This window comes from Ranitomeya imitator, chromosome 4, assembly GCF_032444005.1.
Source record: "Ranitomeya imitator isolate aRanImi1 chromosome 4, aRanImi1.pri, whole genome shotgun sequence".
NCBI lineage: Eukaryota > Metazoa > Chordata > Amphibia > Anura > Dendrobatidae > Ranitomeya > Ranitomeya imitator.
The window spans coordinates 102,414,780-102,434,319 of record NC_091285.1 but is presented as its reverse complement, the minus strand read 5'-3'; the positions used below and the strand labels follow the sequence as shown (position 1 = coordinate 102,434,319).

Genomic DNA, 19,540 nt, shown 5'->3' with positions numbered 1-19,540 from the left:
GATGGGAAAATAAGAGAAGTGAGGTGCTATAACTAACCACAGATATTTACTATGCCCAGGCAACGCTGGGTGTTATGATCCGGTGACTTTGGAGCTGCATGATAACTTTCACTGGAGATGGTGGCCACTGTACTGACCGCAATCCTGAACTTAACACCGCAACTAGAAGTAGCCGTGGAGTGTACCTAACACACCTAGACACCTCGTCACAGCCGGAGGACTAATTACCCCTAAAGATGGAAAGAGGAATACTATCTTGCCTCAGAGAAAATCCCTAAAGGATAGACAGCCCTCCACAAATATTGGCGATGAGTCGGAGAGGAAAAAACATACACAGGCAGAAAACAGAATTTAGCACAGGAGGCCACTCTAGCTAGATAGGACAGGATAGGACAGAGTTCTGTGCGGTCAGTATAAAACCCTTCAAAACATCCACAGCAGAAATTACAAAAACTTCCTACATCTAACTAATAGATGTAGGAGCGTAAATCTGCAACTCCAGTGAATCCTACAATCAGAGCAGGAATAAAACTGAAACAAGCACACAGCAGTGTGCCACAGATACAAAGAACCAAACACTTATCTTTGCTGAATTTGGCAGCAGGCAGGAGAAACCAGATGAAAGGCACGGACCAAATCAGCAGCATGGACATTAGAGCCAAAAACCCAAGAATTATCCTCCTGGCCATAACCCTTCCATTTGACCAGGTACTGAAGCTTCCGCCTCGAAAAACGGGAATCCAAAATCTTCTCAACAACATATTCCAACTCCCCATCAACCAACACAGGGGCCGGAGGATCAACAGAGGGAACAACAGGCTCCACATATTTCCGCAGCAAAGCCGGAAGCGCAAGTCGAAAAGCCACCAGATAATCTCAGAAATCCTATAAGGACCAATAAACCGAGGCTTAAACTTAGGAGACGAAACCTTCATAGGAATATGACGGGAGGACAACCAGACCAGATCCCCAACCCGAAGCCGGGAACCAACACACCGACGACGATTAGCAAAACGTTGAGCCTCCTCTTGAGACAACACCAACTTGTCCACCACATGTGCGACAGTGCGCTCGGTCTGGCCATTTGTCTGAGGATGAAATGCAGAAGAAAAAGACAAATCAATGCCCAGCCTAGCACAAAAGGCCCGCCAAAACCTAGAAACAAACTGGGAACCTCTGTCGGACACAATATTCTCCGGAATACCATGCAAACGAACCACATGCTGAAAAAACAACGGAACCAAATCTGAAGAGGAAGGCAATTTAGGCAAGGGCACCAAATGAACCATCTTAGAGAACCGGTCACAAACAACCCAGATAACAGACATCTTCTGGGAGACCGGAAGATCAGAAATAAAATCCATCGAAATATGCGTCCAGGGCCTCTCAGGGATTGGCATTGACAAAAGCAACCCACTAGCACGGGAACAACAAGGCTTAGCCCGCGCACAAGTCCCACAGGACTGCACAAAAGAACGCACATCACATGACAATGAAGGCCACCAAAAGGACCTACCAACCAAATCTTTGGTACCAAAAATGCCAGGATGACCAGCCAACACGGAACAGTGAACCTCAGAAATCACTCTACTAGTCCATCTGTCAGGAACAAACAATTTCCCCACAGGACAGCGGTCAGGTCTGTCAGCCTGAAATTCCTGAAGAGCCCATCGTAAATCAGGGGAAATGGCAGAAAGGACCACCCCTTCTTTCAGAATACCGACCGGCTCCAAGACCTCAGAGAATCAGACAAAAAACTCCTAGAGAGGGCATCAGCCTTAATATTCTTAGAACCCGGAAGGTACGAGACCACGAAATCAAAACGAGAAAAAAACAAGGACCATCGAGCCTGTCTAGGATTCAGCCGTCTAGCAGACTCGAGGTAAATCAAATTCTTATGATCGGTCAAGACCACAATACAGTGCTTAGCTCCCTCAAGCCAATGTCGCCACTCCTCAAACGCCCACTTCATAGCCAACAACTCCCGATTGCCGACATCATAATTGCGTTCAGCAGGCGAAAATTTACGAGAAAAGAAGGCACACGGTTTCATTAAGGAACCAACAGGATCCCTCTGAGACAAAATGGCCCCTGCCCCAATCTCAGAAGCGTCAACCTCAACCTGAAACGGAAGAGAAACATCCAGTTGGCGCAACACTGGAGCAGAAGTAAATCGACGTTTAAGCTCCTGAAAGGCAGAGACAGCCGTAGAGGACCAATTCGCCACATCAGCGCCCTTCTTCGTCAAATCGGTCAAGGGTTTAACCATGCTAGAAAAATTAGCAATGAAACGGCGACAAAAATTTGCAAAACCCAAAAATTTCTGAAGGCTCTTCACGGATGTGGGCTGAATCCAATCATGAATGGCCTGAACGCATGCGGCTAAAAAAACGCTGCGTTTGTACGCGTTTACATGCGTTTTTTCCTGCGTTTGCATTTTTGGTGCGCAAGAAGAGAAATTTCACAAGAGAAAAATCAAGATAACCAGACACCACCAATGGGACTAGAGAGGGCGTATATGATGGGATCTCTATATATAGACCCTAGGGCTACTGAAATTTTAACAGCTTGCTACTGTATCCTGTGTCATGATGGATCTTCGCATGGAGAGCTTTTAATTCAACCTGGATTTCAGCTTCAAGCTATTTCATGCCTGTGCTTTTGCTTGGGAGCAAGACCGAAATCGCGAAAGATGGAGAAGGAGACAACGTAGACATTTTTGGAGGCACCCCATTATTGAACTGCGTGAGAGCCGTGGAGCCTATCACGCGCTCTATGCCGAGCTGAATGCCAACCCGGAGAAATTCCAGGAGTACACGAGAATGTCGCAAGAATCGTTCTGGGATTTGCTTTCTCATGTCCAAGGAGCCATACGGCGACAGGACACCCAGCTCCGTAGAGCGATTCCACCCGAGGAACGTCTGCTGGTGACATTAAGGTATGTTCAAAATCTAAACCAATGACAGTTCAAATTTAGGTTATTCTGACATGTATTTTTTGTGTATTTTCCTTTTTTTTTTTATTGTAACCACACCATAAAAATAATAGATTGTAATTTTTTTTTGTGTGTGTTTTTCTTCTAAATTTCTTGCCACAGGAGAGAGTTTATCATCCCTCCACTTCCAATACCGGCTTGGAATATTCACCCTTTCCGGAATAGTTGTGGACACCTGTCGGGCTTTGTGGAATGTACTCCATGATGAGTTTATACCCCTACCCACCGCAGACATGTGGCGTGAAATTGCAGAAAAATTCTGCAATGTGTGTAATTTCCCCAACTGTTTAGGAGCGGTGGATGGAAAGCACATCCGCATTATCAAACCTGCCAGAACCGGATCGGAGTTTTTTACCTATAAAAAATATTTTTCTGTAGTGCTCATGGCAATAGCTGATGCGGACTGTCGCTTCATCGCCGTGGACATTGGAGCTTTTGGCCGTGGCAACGATTCCCAGACTTTCAAGAGCTTGGATATGGGCCGGCATGTGTATGGCAAAAATTTCAATTTTCCCCCGCCACAGCCTCTTCTCCCCAGCACTCAAGGTCCACCGCTGCCATTTGTTATGGTTGGGGATGAGGCCTTCCAGATGTGTGAAAATCTACTGAAGCCCTATACAAGTCGGGACTTGAACCACACTAGAAGGATCTTTAACTACAGACTGACCGTGGCCCGAAGAACAGTAGGGTGTACCTTTGGCATTCTGGACGCTAAATGGCGCATTCTTGCATCAGCCATAAATCTAAAAGTGGAAACAGTTGACGAGGTGGTCAAAGCCTGTGTTGTTCTCCACAATTACATAATGACTAAGGAGCGACCCAACATTGAACTGGATGAACCAGTTGCACACCCACTGCCTGATTTCCAGCATCACCCGCTGCGGTCAACTGCAGCCGTTGGTCTCATGCGGGACCAATTTGCTGCCTTTTTTGATTCAGATATTGGCCGGGTGTCATGGCAGGACAATGTTGTGTAAATGTCCTGTTGTAACTACATCTGTACCAGTAATTTTCTACAATGAAAATAATATTTCACATTAATAAACTTTAGTGTTGGTTGTGTTGACCGTGTCTCCTATCTTTTTCCTCTCCAAACCAAGGTTGTCAAAAAACTTGCAGTATTTGATCGGTATTTAATATCATTTTTTGTAATCCAAAACCAGGAGTGGGTGATACAGGCAGAGGTGCTAGTTATTATGTTATCATAATTTACCTCTAATTGTTCCACTCCTTGTTTTGGTTTACAAATACTGATATAAAACACTGGCCACATACTGCTAGTAATGGCAGCCATGTTGCTTTATTGGTAAGCTTGTTGATGTCATTGCGTCATGATTGTCTTCTCATGTATCCATTGGACACAAACTGAAGAGACAATCAATGTCACGCTATCTATACTCATCAAGTCAGGTGAGCATAGGCAGGTGAGCAAAGATATGTAGCGTGTGACAACCATTGTGCCCTCAATTTGTGTGTAATCGATTATGTATAAAGAAGAGAAAATGGTGGTTATACAAGGCAGTTATCTACTCAACAGGTCAGGTGTCATAACTAATGAGTTTTTTGACACCTGACCTGTTCAGTAGAGGACTGCACTGTATTTCCACCATTTTCTTTTCATACTGCCACACTAGGCATAGACAAAAAGAGATTATGGAGATACATGTTATATTTTTGGGCACACCTCATATCTGTATACTAAAGACACACAAAGCTGCGGTCTTTTTATTTTTAACTACTGGAGATATGATGTGGCCCAAAAAGTAAGTGTGTGGCGACGTTTCTTGGTGCACGGTGTGTGTTGTCGGCGGCGATAGACACAATAAACCAAACATAATTGTGGCAAATCAAACTTGTTTTATTTTGTTAACAAAGTCAAAAAATTATTTTTTACTGCGCCGGCTTGGGGTAGAGTGATGTAAACGGGGTGTGTGAAGAACTGAGGCCTGGCTAACCGTGGACGACGCAGAGGTGGCAGGAGAAGGGGCAATGAAACTAGAAGGGTCTGGAAGTTCGGGGATGGGGCTTGACACATGAGAGGCTTGACACGCACTGGAAAGGTGAGACAAAACTGACAATACAGATACATCGGTAGGTGAAGGGGGAGGAATACTGAGAGGTTGTTTTTTTTTCTGAGTTTTTTTTGGGTTTGCCTGGTAGGGGGACGTCTTGGTGGGCTCATATGCCGTAGCGTGGTGGCGGGTGACCTGTCAGGATGCGGCTGCACTGTCTCACAGTCCATAGCGCTTGTCGAGCGAACGGCCATGCCAGGGTCCTGCTGCGTTGTGGTGGGGGCGGTACATAAAGCCATGCCAGGGTCCTGCTGCGTCGTGGTGGTGGCGGTCCGGAAAGCCCTGCCAGGATCCTGCTGCATCGTGGTGGGGCCGGTCCGTAAAGGCATGCCAGGGTCCTGCTGCATCATGGTGGGGGCGGTCCGGAAAGCCCTGCCAGGGTCCTGCTGCATCGTGGTGGGGCCAGTCCGTAAAGGCATGCCAGGGTCCTGCTGCATCGTGGTGGGGCCGGTCCGTAAAGGCATGCCAGGGTCCTGCTGCATCGTGGTGGGGGCGGTCCTGAAAGCCATGCCAGGGTCCTGCTGCATCGTGGTGGGGCCGGTCCGAAAAGCCACGCCAGGGTCCTGCTGCATCGTGGTGTCAGTGGAGGAGGTCCAAGCCGGAGCAGCGGTTGTCACGGTGGTGGCGGTGGGATGTCCAACTGCACTCGTCATGGTGTTGGCGCTGTAGTGGAGTCCGCCTGTGGAAGGAATTGAGGTGGCCGTGCAGTGGTATGCAGCAGAGGTCGGCATTGAGGTTAATCATGACAGTGACGGCACAGTTGAATATGCCTCCACTGTCTGCTGGAAATACCGACTCTGCTGCATAGCCTGCACGTAAGCAGCATTGCAGGCCTGCATCACACTGAGCTGGAGATCAGGGGTAAGGTGTTCCAACATGCCCTGCTCAATTTGGTTAAAAAAATGATGAGCTGGCCTCTGGAGGTCGGCTTTCACTTGATCAAGGCTTTTGGTGACCTCCTGGATACGGGCATTCAAGAGGTCATGAGACACATCCATTCGGTCAACTAAAGCCTTGATTGCTTCGTGTAAAACCGAGCTCAAGTGCAAAAACTCGGGCATGAGTGACCTGTCCAAAGCCCTCTGCCGCTGCCGGGATGAGCCCCAAAAAAATGGGGCAGTGGAAGAGGACTGCAAAAGGGGAAGACCTGATGGGCCAGCTCCCTGGTCTCCAGTTAGTGTGGAAGGCCCACCTGCTGCTGCGCTGCTGGATGGCTGGGACGGGTTCGTGGCTGTCGGATGAAGGACCGCTCCAGAACCTGGGCCGACAGTCGTGCTGTATGTGCTGTGAAAAAAGGAAACAGAAAATTAATACCAAAAAATAACCAGACGCAAAATCCTGTGGAATTTAAAAATACAGATTATGTCAATACAATACAACCGAAAGCATGTGACAAATACTTACGTTCTCTGGGCAAGGACCGGTCTTAAAAATGACAGAACGCGATGATACTTGCTCCTGAACCACTGGCAGCACGATTCTCTTGGCGCAGGTCCTTGTTGAAGTGGTCCTTCATCGAACGCCAACGTGTCTTTACTTTGTCCACTGTTAAAAAAAAAACACATTATGGTCAGGAAATGGACTTTTTGCCGTGCACAGATGTGAGGAAACTGTATAAAATAAGTAGTAGTTTCTCTGCCTGTTAGCACCATAGCTGAGGGATTTTTGGCACTTCTGACCATGGTTCCAAAAACACATGGCAGACCCTGGGCTCAAAACCCCCCCTTCCCATTACTTCAGAGTTTAGCTTTCCTTCTCAGAGAGTGTGGGGGTTTTAGGAGAGCCAAGGTATTTACGACCGGCATTTCCTGCCGTGTAAGCTCTTGTCCAGCTATAAGTGAATTAGAAACTTCTAGGATCCATGAAAGTTCTTTGTTAGGTTTTTGTAAGATATTAGGCCAACTGTTTACGTTACAAACACGAAAATATATATTCTTATTCTCCCTCGGTGGACCTACCCATCCCTCGAAACACGGGCTTCTAACTCCGTCTGGTAAAGAAGTAGGGATTTCTCTGTAAATATGTATCCCAGATAGGACATATTTGATCTCATTAGAATGCTCACGTTAATCCGAGATGAATGATGGGTTTGTTATGACTATGACATGTTTTGTAGCGGAGTTACTGAAATTAGATATAGATTAGGATAAAATGAGTTAACTGAAGAGGTAGGAGGGACGAGGTGATCCAACCCCTTTCTGGGATGTCACAGGCTGAAGCTATAACTGTCTGCCACGATCCCCAGCTCAGTCTTCTTCTTCCTGTCTTGCTTGCTTCTTCTTCTGGAAAGCCCTGCGCACGTCCAATGAGCTGGGACGTATGGTTGCCTGCCATGCAATGAACTGAGAACATGTGAGTGTTATCTTTTCTCATTTAATCCCTGTTTATTTTATAATTACCCTTGTACATATTTGCAATTGTCTCATTTGTAACATCTTTATAAAATATTTTTGATAAAGCACTGCCTAATTTTTATGGGATATAATATTTCATATTAGTTCATTCTCCATGCTCTAAACGTACCCTAAGTCTTCTGAAGGGAAATACGCTACTGTTGTGTTGGGTTAGCTTCGGACCCGTTTAATCGAAGCTGGTGGCAGTGATACCGTGTGCAGACTTTTGGGTTATGTTGTAGCGACTGCAGCGTTGAAAATTATTGTTCCTGCCTGAGTGGGAGTAGTTTATCACGTCGCTGCAGCGTGCCCAATAGCCAGTACATAGCAGGCAGCCTGTCCGGCGACTAATTACCCAGGGTGCAGTACCTAATCTGACCTGAGAGTAAGGGGGGTGCCAGAGAGCTGCAAGTGTTAAGTGGAACTGTAAGCGGGATATACATAAATCCCTGCAGTTCGTTGTATATTGAAGAGCAGTGGGATACCTAGAATAAGCCCCTGCTGTAACCTAAGAGGTCAATAGCCTTGTGTGTGTTTTTTCATCGCATTGTGGAGGGATAACTAAGATAAGCCCCCTGCACATGTGATATCCGTCTGTTGGCCTAAAGTCACCCCGACCCGTGACGTAGGGGTGATGGTCACGGTGTGAATCGTGACAAATTGGTGGCAGCGGTCAGGGATTCCTGACAACAGACAACTTTGTGTGAGAGAAACTCCGGAGAGTTTCTTTCATCACACACAGTCAAGAGAGCATGGCCAAGGCCTCTGCTGCTTCACACTGCAGTGCAATACTTACCAAATGCACTATGGACCCGTGGCGGGGCGTTGTCCCAGCCATCCCACATCGCTTGGGCCACCTCATTCCATAAACGCCGGAGCGTGGTGTTGATGCAGTGGATCCCGGCTGTCCCACAACGGGACTCGCTCCTGGACCAGGGTGATTAGGAGGTCGTTGTCGATCAGGTCATCGTCCCGTTGTGAAACCTAAAAATTAAAGAAAGTCATTAAAGTTTGCTCAATTACATAAGGAAAAGAAAGAGAACAGATGATGACAAATGGCATGAATACAAAAGTCAACATACAAAAGGATTCCAGAAGAAAAAATTAAAAAAATACGAGTGGAAAGAGAGGAAGATTCAAGAATATTACAATGAGGACAGTCAGCCTTGTATACGTACCCGCTGCCGTCTTCCCACTGGAGCTTGACTCCGCTGCTCCTGCCCGGTCTGTGCCTCAGTAGAAGTGCTCTAAAAAAAGGAAAAATCAAATTGTCACATGTGTCGATGTGACAGTGAATACTTACCAAGCTGACGAGGCATATACTCACCTCACTGACATGCTCCACTTCTGACTGACGTGGCTGAAATTCCTCATCAGATGAAGACTCCAAAGAAGACATTCTGATGCATGTAGAAAGAAAGAAATGGAAGAAATTAGGACATGTAGAGCCAAAAAATAGAAAATAAAGGCATTGGCTGTGTCTCGTCTTCTTGAGAGTCTGGTGAGAAGTGACCTGCAACTGTCCACACACTCCCTTTTATCACCTTGATGGTAGAGGGTGGCTTATCAGTCTCTAGACATGGTTATCTCAATTGAAACGCATGCGTTCAAAAACGCAAGCAAACGCATGTGCGTAAAAACGCATGCGTTCACATAGACAGCAATGTATTTTTTGACGCAAATCAAACGGAAACGAACGCATGCGTTTCCATGCGCCAAATAGACGCCTCTGAAAATTACTGCATGTTGCTTTTCCGCGGCAGGACGCATGCATCGAAAAAACGCTTTTAGTGTTAAACATAGGAAAACATGACGCATGCGTTTATATGCGTTACAAACGTAGCGTAAAAAACGCAAATGTGAAACCAGCCTCTGCCAGTCAAAAGGAATAAAGAAATATATACATATGGCCCAAATACAAGCACTTTACTGAACTTCCTAGAAGAGACAGTTTCCATTTATGATAATGTATCCCATACAGGTAATACTAATTGTCCCATTTATTTGTGATGATGTATCCCATAAGGGTAGTATACATTATCCCATTCATAGAAAAATCGACATGTCTACCCTGTTGTTTAGTCCGGACCCATCGCCTATGTTTGCATTATCCATCTAGCCTCCTGTCTCAATAAGAGATTATGCGGATCCCCTTCTCTTTCAGATGGTTACTACTTTTTCAATGCCAGTGAAGGTCAATACACTGGGGTTGCCCCCATGGGCTTCACAAATATAGCTAATGAGTCTAGGAACCCCTTTGCCGGATATGATGGATTTAAAGTGCTCCCTAAACCGTATGTATAAATGTTGAGTCGTTTTGCCTATGTAAAACCGCCCACACGGGCAGAAGAGCACATATACAACATAGTCTGTTTTGCATTATATAAAATGAGTCACCTTATGGGTAACGGGCCCTATATTAAGGACCCGCTCTGTAACGTGGTATTTACAATATGAACAGTGTCCACAACGATAGTTTCCCTTTGGGGCACCTTGCCCAAGCCAATCGTTCATTTTATCTTTTGTAATCCGATTTCTCACCAAGACATCCCTTATTCTCGTGCTGCGTCTATTGGAGATTAGGGGGCCCCTAGAAACTATTCCAGCTAGATCTTTATCTTACTCCAAAATATGCCAATTCTTCTAAATGGCGGTTCGTATGTGCTGGTCCATAGGACTGTATTGGAAGCAAAATGTAAACCTTTTTTCTTTTGTGTCCCGTATCTCCCGAGCATTATCATGGCTCGCCTCACTCATTTTCCTCACTGCATCCTGCCAGACCCTATCCAGGTACCCTCTCCCCTTTAATCTCTGGCCTAATTCCCGAGTTTGTAACTCGAAGCCCTCTTGGGTATTATTGGCTAAAGTGTTCTCAAGAGTTGGCTATATGGCAGTGAGCGTTTCGTGTGGGTAGGTTGATAACTATCATAGTGCAGAACCGAATTGTTAGCTACCGGTTTGCGATATAAGGAGGTACAGATCTCTCCTCCCTCAATTTTTATAGACACATCCAGTAAATCTAAATGGGATCCTCCCAAAAAAGACGTAAGGGACATTCCCATGGTGTTGACATTGAAATAGACAATAAATTGCGCAAAAGTCTCCTCCGATCCATCCCACACAAAGAACAAATCATTGATATATCTGAGGTACAGTTTGATATGTTTCAAAAATACGTTATCAGTAGAATATATACATGCTTCTTCAAAATGACCCAAATATAGGTTAGCAAATGTACATGCTGCCGGAGTCCCCATGGCTGTACCGACAATCTGAATGTACCAAAGATCCATAAAGGTAAACTCATTATGTGTCAGAATAAACGTAAGGCTATCACACACAAAATCGATGAAGTTACAATCCCTATTGATGGTACCCAGGATTTGCCTTACTGAATCAACCCCTTCTCTCTGGGGAATGCGTGTGTACAAATTGACTACATCCGCTGAGGCTAACATGAACCCTGGTTGCCAACTAAATTGCTTGATATGTGTCAAAAAGAATTTGTGTTCTTTACATATGAAGGAATACCCGTCAGTAAGGGCCGCAACAACCAATCAATATATTGCGAGAGCAGTTCAGTCAGAGAGCCCACCCCAGACACAATAGGCCATCCCGGTGGATTTTTAATCTCCGTATGTATTTTCGTGATATGGTACCAATGCGGTTTCATGGGGAACTCCGGCAGCTTCCGGCCTTCTTTTGCGGAATAACCTTAGTTTCCACTGCTCTCCTCAACAACGATCTCAATTCTCCCTTATATTTTAACCCCTTAAGCCCCAAGGGTGGTTAATACACGTTAATGACCGGGCCAAGTTTTACAATTCTGACCACTGTCCATTTATGAGGTTATAACTCTGGAACGCTTCAACGGATCTTAGTGATTCTGACATTGTTTTCTCGTGACATATTGTACTTTATGATAGTGGTAAAATTTCTTCGATATAACCTGCGTTTATTTGTGAAAAAAATGGAAATTTGGCGAAAATTTTGAAAATTTAGCAATTTTCCAACTTTGAATTTTTATGCCCTTAAATCACAGAGATATGTCATGTAAAATAATTAATAAGTAACATTTCCCACATGTCTACTTTACATCAGCACAATTTTGGAACCAAAAAGTTTTTTTTGTTAGGGAGTTATAAGGGTTAAAAGTTGACCAGCAATTTCACATTTGAAGTCATTTTGAGGGGTCTATATGATAGAAAATAACCAAGTGTGACACCATTCTAAAAACTTTAATTCTAAAAAGTTTATTAACCTTTCAGGTGTTTTGCAGGAATTTTTGCAATGTTTAAAAAAAAATTAACTTTTTTAATTTACCTTTTTTTCACAAAAAATTTACTTCAGCTCCAATTTGTTTCATTTTCCCAAGGGTAAGAGAAGAAATTGGATGCCAAAAGTTGTTGTGCAATTTGTTCTGAGTACGCCGATACCCCACATGTGGGGGTAAACCACTGTTTGGGCGCATGACAGAGCTCAGAGCGCCGTTTGACTTTTCAATGCAAAATTGACTGGAATTGAGATGGGACGCCATGTTGCGTTTGGAGAGCCCGTGATGTGCCTAAACATTGAAACCCCCCACAAGTGACACCATTTTGGAAATTAGACCCCCTAAGGAACTTATCTAGATGTGTGGTGAGCACTTTAACCCACCAAGTGCTTCACAGAAGTTTATAATGCAGAGCCATAAAAAAAATCATATTTTTTCACAAATATGATCTTTTCACCCCCAATTTCTTATTTTCCCAAGGGCAAGAGAAAAAATTGGACCCCAATAGTTGTTGTGCCATTTGTTCTGAGTACGCCGATACCCCACATGTGGGGGTAAACCACTGTTAGGGCGCATGGCAAGCTCGGAAGGGAAGGAGCGCTGTTTGACTTTTCAATGCAAAATTGACTGGAATTGAGATGGGACACCATGTCATGTTTGGAGAGCCCCTGATGGGCCTAAACATTGAATCTCCCCACAAGTGACACCATTTTAAAAGGTAGACCCCCTAAGGAACTTATCTAGCTGTGTTTACACAGCTTTGAACTCCCAAGTGTTTCACTACAGTTTATAACGTAGAGTCGTGAAAATAAAAATGTATTTTTTCCCACAAAAATGTTTATTTAGGCCCCCAAATTTTTATTTTCCCAAGGGTAACAGGAGAAATTGGACCCCAAAAGGTGTTGTCCAGTTTGTCCTGAGTTTGCTGATACCCCATATGTTGGGGTAAACCCATGTTTGGGCGCACGAGAGAGCTCGGAAGGGAAGGACCACTGTTTTACTTTTTTAACGCAGAATTGGCTGGAATTGAGATCGGATGCCGTGTCGCGTTTGGAGAGTCCTGATGTGCCTAAACAGTGGAAACCCCAATTCTAACTGAAACCCTATCCCAAACACACCCATAACCCTAATCCCAACCATAGCCCTAACCACACCCCTAACCCTGCACACCCCTAACCCTAATCCCAACCGTAAATGTAATCGAAAACCTAACCCTAACTTTAGCCCCAACCCTAACTCTAACTTTAGCCTCAACCCTAACTTTAGCCCCAACCCTAACTTTAGCCCCAACCCTAACCCTAACTTTAGCCCCAACCCTAACTTTAGCCCCAACCCTAACTCTAACTTTAGCCCCAACCCTAACTTTAGCCCCAACCCTAACTGTAGCCCTAACCCCGACCCTAATCCCAACCATAGCCCCAACCCTAGCCCCAACCCTAGCCCTAACCCTAATAGGAAAATGGTAATAAATACATTTTTTAAATTTTGTTTTTGTTTCCCTAACTAAGGGGGTGACGAAGGGGGGTTTGATTTACTTTTCTAGCTGGTTTTCTAGCGGATTTTTATGATTGGCAGCCGTCACACACTAAAAGACGCATTTTATTGTAAAAAAAAAATTTTTTTGCGTTACCACATTTTGAGAGCTATAATTTTTCATATTTTGGTCCACAGAGTCATGTGAGGTCTTGTTTTTTGCGGGACGAGTTGACGTTTTTATTGGTAACATTTTTGGGCACGTGTCATTTTTTGATCGCTTTTTATTCCGATTTTTGTGAGGCACGTTTATACTGTCCCGCGTTTGGTAAAATGGATAAAGCAGTTTTACTCTTCGGGTCAGTATGATTACAGCGATACCTCATTACATAATTTTTTTTATGTTTTGGAGCTTTTTGTACGATAAAAACTATTTTATAGAAAAAATAATTATTTTTGCGTCGCTTTATTCTGAGGACTGTAGCATTTTTATTTTTCGCTAATGATGCGGTATGGTGGCTCGTTTTTTGCGGGACAAGATGATGTTTTCATTGGCACCATGGTTATTTATATCCATCTTTTTGATAGCGTGTTATTCCACTTTTTGTTCGGCAGTATGATAATAAAGCGATGTTTTTTTGCCTCTTTTTTTATGTTGTTCACTGAAGGGGTTAACTAGTGGGACACTTTTATAGGTCGGGTCGTTACGGACGCGGCGATACTAAATATGTGTACTTTTTTTAACCCCTTCATGACCTTGGGATTTTTCGTTTTTCCGTGTTCGTTTTTCACTCCCCTCCTTCCCAGAGCCATAACTTTTTTAGTTTTCCGTCAATTTGGCCATGTGAGGGCTTATTTTTTGCGGGACGAGTTGTACTTTTGAACAACATCATTGGTTTTAGCATGTCGTGTACTAGAAAACGGGAAAAAAATTCCAAGTGCGGTGAAACTGCAAAAAAAGTGCACTCTCACACTTGTTCTTTGTTTGGCTTTTTTTGCTAGATTCACTAAACGCTAAAACTGAACTGACATTATGATTCTCCAGGTCAGTACGAGTTCATAGACACCAAACATGTCTAGGTTATTTTTTACCTAAGTGGTGAAAAAAAATTCCAAACTTTGCTAAAAAAAAATAATAAAATTGCGCCATTTTCCGATACTCGTAGCGTCTCCATTTTTCATGATCTGTGGTCGGTTGATGGCTTATTTTTTACGAGCCGAGATGACGTTTTTAATGACAGCATTTTGGTGCAGATACGTTCTTTTGATCGCCCGTTATTGCATTTTAATGCAATGTCGCGGCGACTAAAAAAACGTAATTCTGACGTTTTGAATTTTTTTCTCACCACGCTGTTTAGCGATCAGGTTAATGTTTTTTTTAATTGATAGATCGGGCGATTCTGAGTGCGGCGATACCAAATATGTGTAGATTAGATTTTTTTTAATTGATTTATTTTGATTGGGGCGAAAGGGGGGTGATTTAAACTTTTATATTTTTTTTATTTTTTTCACATTTTTTTTTTACTTTTGCCATGCTTCAATAGCCTCCATGGGAGGCTAGAAGTAGGCACAGCACGATCGCCTCTGCTACATAGCAGCGATCTGCTGTTCGCTGCTATGTAGCAGAATTTATAACAAAAACCAATCCAGCGGACGTAATTATAAATGTAACCAACCCTTCTAAATGAGGTGCCCATTGCACCTCAAACGGGGCAAAAAGAGGGGGCAATACTCCCTCATACATAAGGTACCTAAAATACAACTGAGAGCATGCTGCCCCATAGATAGTACAACATACACCGTTTAATTATAAAACATACAAATTTTATTGAAAAAACTACAGAAATCAGTAAAACAACACTAAATACTGGTGATGAGGATAAGGTAGATGACTAAAAGACACTTCCATGAGGAGACACATACACAAAATGTATTTAAGATGCAAAACTAATGCGGACCGTGAAGCAAGTGCTTCACTAGTGGGGCAGGGATATAGTGGAGTGCAAAGTACTACAACAACCATCAGCTCGCTTGCTAAAAAAATCCCATATATAACTCCATAAGGTAACTGTTAACCCCACTTGCTATGCACAACCAAGTGAAGTGCACCTGAAGCCGATAAGGCTATCGCTACCGCTAATAATGTTTACCCATGATGTGGTCTCCCTAAGGAGGTGTCAGCTAGATAGCCCCGATGGGCGTTTCGCGTTGTGAGCTTCCTCGGGGGGCTGTGTGGCTATTGCTAAAATGGGGCTGTATATACTACACACACACCTGTTGGCCAATTATCACTCTAATCATATGGCGCATGTGGGGTGGGTCAAACCGCCAGCACCGCGTCTCTCCCGGCAATCAGAGCGGCGCACAGAGGGGGAAAAAACACTTCCCGTGACGTCATGTAATCTGCGCGTCGCTCTAAAGATGCCTTCGGAGGCGCGGCCTGGTCAGGGAGCCACAGCGCATGCGCGCGACTATCGCGGCCATTTTGGATGATGGAACAAGTCCTGTCAGACGAGCATGCAGGTAATGTATGTTAGAATAAGATGTAAACACATTGTTTTGAACATAATTGACTGCCGGGCAGACAGTACATTAGATTTAACAGCACTATGATAAAAATAAACACAGTGTGAATAAGCACAAAGGTAAATATGCCGGCAGAGTTCATCTCTTCATTCAGGTGCCATGATGGTATATGCGAAAAGTTTGTTTCTTTATAGCACATCATCCTCAATGGGCCACAGGATCAGTGAATTGTCCATAATAACAACAGTACATATAACTGAAAAGACTATAATCAAGAAAAAGAATGAAAAGATTATTAAAAACCACAAAAAAGCAACATAAATAAATAAAAAGAGGAATACAGAGGAATACCGGACGTAATTGGAAAACACTTCTATAGAAATGGAACGAACGACAATTTTTCATTTAGACCCCCTGGCGCCATGGTTCCTAACGTCACAATCCACCGGCACTCAAGTTGTGCCAGTGTACGTTTTGGATCACCACCTCTAATACCCAGATGAACTCTATCAATCCCTCGTATCTTCAGGTCATCTGGGTTACTATTGTGGTGCATGAGGAAGTGTCTCGGAATCGTTTTAAGCTCCGAGACATCGTCCGCATCTTTCGCAGCCACAATGTCTCTGACATGCTCGCGGACCCTGACACGGAGTTCACGAGAGGTGAGGCCCACATAAATTAAATCACAAGTACATGTAGCATAATACACCACATAAGTGGTGCTACACGAGATGTATCTCATGATACGGTATTCCCTACCCCCTCCCGCCGCCGAAAAAGTGGTAGCACGCAGAACATTTCTACACGCCTTACAGGACCCACATGGATAACACCCCCATTTCTGTGGGCCCACTCCAAAAATTCTTGAAGGGGCAGGGGTATAGTGGCTCCTCACCAACTGGTCCTTAAGACTTCTTCCTCTTCTCGCTGTGAGAAGTGTTGTGAATTCTGTGGCAGAGCTCCCTCTTGTGGTCACAAGTGGTACTTCGGCTGATTCTCTCTGTGATCTTCCGTTGGTGGAGAAAAGTGGTACTGCGGCTTCTGAGTTTCCTTCCTCAGGTGATATGGTGAAGTCGTTAGGTGCTACCCTATTTAACTCCACCTGGTGCTTGGATCCTTGCTTCCAGTCAATGTTCTAGTGTTGGACCTGTTTCCTCCTGGAGTGTTCCTGTGGCCTGCTGATCTGCATAGCTAAGTTCCTCTTTGCTATTTGTTTGCTGTTTTTTCTATTCCAGCTTGTCAATTTGTTTTTTCTGTTAGCTGGAAGCTCTGGGACGCAGAGGGTGTACCTCCGTGCCGTTAGTTCGGTACGGAGGGTCTTTTTGCCCCCTTTGCGTGGATTTTGTAGGGTTTTGTGTTGACCGCAAAGTTGCCTTTTCTATCCTCGCTCTGTTCAGGAAGTTGGGCCTCACTTTGCTAAATCTATTTCATCTCTACGTTTGTCTTTTCATCTTAACTCACAGTCATTATATGTGGGGGCTGCCTTTTCCTTTGGGGTATTTCTCTGAGGCAAGGTAGGCTTATTTTCCATCTTCAGGCTAGCTAGTTTCTCAGGCCGTGCCGAGTTGCATAGGTAGCGTTAGGCGCAATCCACGGCTGCCTCTAGTTGTGTTGGAGAGGATTAGGGATTGCGGTCAACAGAGTTCCCACGTCTCAGAGCTCGTTCTTATTTTTTGGGTTATTGCCAGGTCACTGTATGTGCACTGACCTCTATGTCCATTGTGGTACTGAATTACCAGCCATAACAGAGAAGGGGTCGGTCAGGCAAAATATTATTGAGTGTAGGTTCGGTTTTTAATACCGACCAGTGTTTCTGCAGAACCCCCCGAATCTCATCCCACCTATTATTGAACGTAGAAATAAATCTAAGTGCTTGCTCTTTCTTAGCTGGAGTCGACGCGGAGGGCCTGCAGAGTAGCTGGTCTCTTGGGGCTCTCCTGGCACGAAGATAACCTTCTGCTGTAGCCCCGATCCTGGAAGCGATTGGCAAGGTCCCGGGCCTGACACTCAAAGACCCCATCCGTGGAAAATATCCTCTTCATTCGCAAAAATTGCCCTACTGGTATGGCACGTATAGTTGCCCTAGTATGTGCTGATGTTGAATGTAACAAAGCATTGACCGATGTCTCCTTCCGGAATACATCAGTCAGTACCTCCCCACCGGCATGCCTCATAATCTTGATGTCAAGAAAGTCAATGATATCCCTATCAACCCTATGGGTGAGGCGAATGTTCCGGTCGTTGAGGTTAAGTCCACGGATGAAGTCCAGGAGGGCAGGCTCAGGACCCTGCCAAATCAAAAACACGTCGATATACCGATACCCGCACTGCACATGGGAAGCGGCGCATGCGCCCCACCCCCAAACCTCCCTCTCCCAAAAACCAAGAAAGAGGTTAGCGTACGAGGGCGCACACGCCGAACCCATGGCAGTGCCACGCTTCTGTATGAAAAATCGATCTTTGAACGTGAAAAAATTGTGTGTCAAAATGAAAAAAAGTAGTTCCAGGATCAGGGCACGCATTGGGGCATCAAGGTTACTCATACCAAGGAAAAATTCAACCGCCTCTAGACCATCGTCATGCTTAATACTGGTATATAGCGACTCAACGTCGACTGTTGCAAATACCATATCTGTTTCTAAGGTAAGGCCATCTAATTTCCTCAGGACGTCCGTAGTGTCTCTGACATAGGAGGGGAGCGACTCAACCAAGGGATGCAAGTAATGTTCAATAAATTTACAAATGGGGTCGCACAACCCTCCCATGCCAGAGACAATAGGACGCCCCGGGGGCTCCACTGGGTCCTTATGAATTTTCGGCAGCAGGTAGAAGGTAGGGACAACCGGGTGTTGAACCAGCAAGCCCTCAATCGCCCTCTTGGTAATGATCCCCCGTGTCTGGGCCCGATCTAAAATCTCAAAAAGAGCACCAAAGAAACCAGGCAACGGGTTGCATGATAGAGATGTATACGATTCGCGGTCCCTCAGCTGGCGGAACGCCTCCCTCTCATACTTCACCGTTGGCCAGATGACCACATTCCCCCCCTTATCGGCCGGCTTGATTACAACATCCTGCATGGACCCCAGCTCCTTCAGGGCCCTACGTTGTGCAGATGTCAGATTATCACCTTTTTTGTTACTAGAAATTTTTTTTAAATCTTCTAAGACAAGTTTGTTAAATATATCAATCTGCGGGCATAAGGAGAAGGGGGGAAAGTGGTACATCTCGGCACAGGGAAGGCACCTGTGGCTGGTGAATCATTTTCTCCTGCAAGCTCCTCTAGGGCAATGAGTGCCTCTCGTTCCATGGTCGTGTCAAGGTTGAAAATATCCATAGGTCTAGCATGCAGTTTGCGCAGAATGACCTTTCTCAGAAACAATTGTGTATCCTTCATAACTGTGAAGTAATTGAAATTGTTAGTGGGGACAAAAGTAAGTCCTAAACCCAAAACATCTAACTGATCCCTAGACAACACATGGTCTGATAGGTTAATTACCTCAAGGCGATTACTCGATTTAGATTTTTTCTCCACAGATTGAGGTGGGGTGAAGCGATGTTTGTTCTTTCCTTTACGATTTCCAAATTTACCCAATCCCAATCTTTCATTCAGGACACTATTGGACTGGCTACTGCCTGCTTGATCATCATCCATAGAGGATGCAGATGAGAAGGAGTTGCGATGAACTGGCAATTTAGGCTGTGTAGTTTGTTTTTTCCTCCATCTGTACACATGATTGTTTTTATAGTCCAATACATCCCGCTGATACTTCTTGGTCTTTAATGCAACAATCTCTTTTTCCCATTTTTG

General features: G+C 44.6%; 1 long non-coding RNA gene across 1 annotated transcript; it reads right to left on the bottom strand.

The window, feature by feature from the left end:
- Positions 1 to 8,267: 8,267 nt before the first annotated feature.
- On the bottom strand, positions 8,268 to 8,855 carry LOC138673963 (uncharacterized). Its single transcript, XR_011320394.1, has 3 exons — positions 8,788 to 8,855; positions 8,639 to 8,707; positions 8,268 to 8,444 (listed from the first exon to the last, which is right to left on the bottom strand). It is a non-coding gene; the product is annotated as an uncharacterized lncRNA (long non-coding RNA).
- Between the last annotated feature and the right edge of the window lie 10,685 nt (positions 8,856 to 19,540).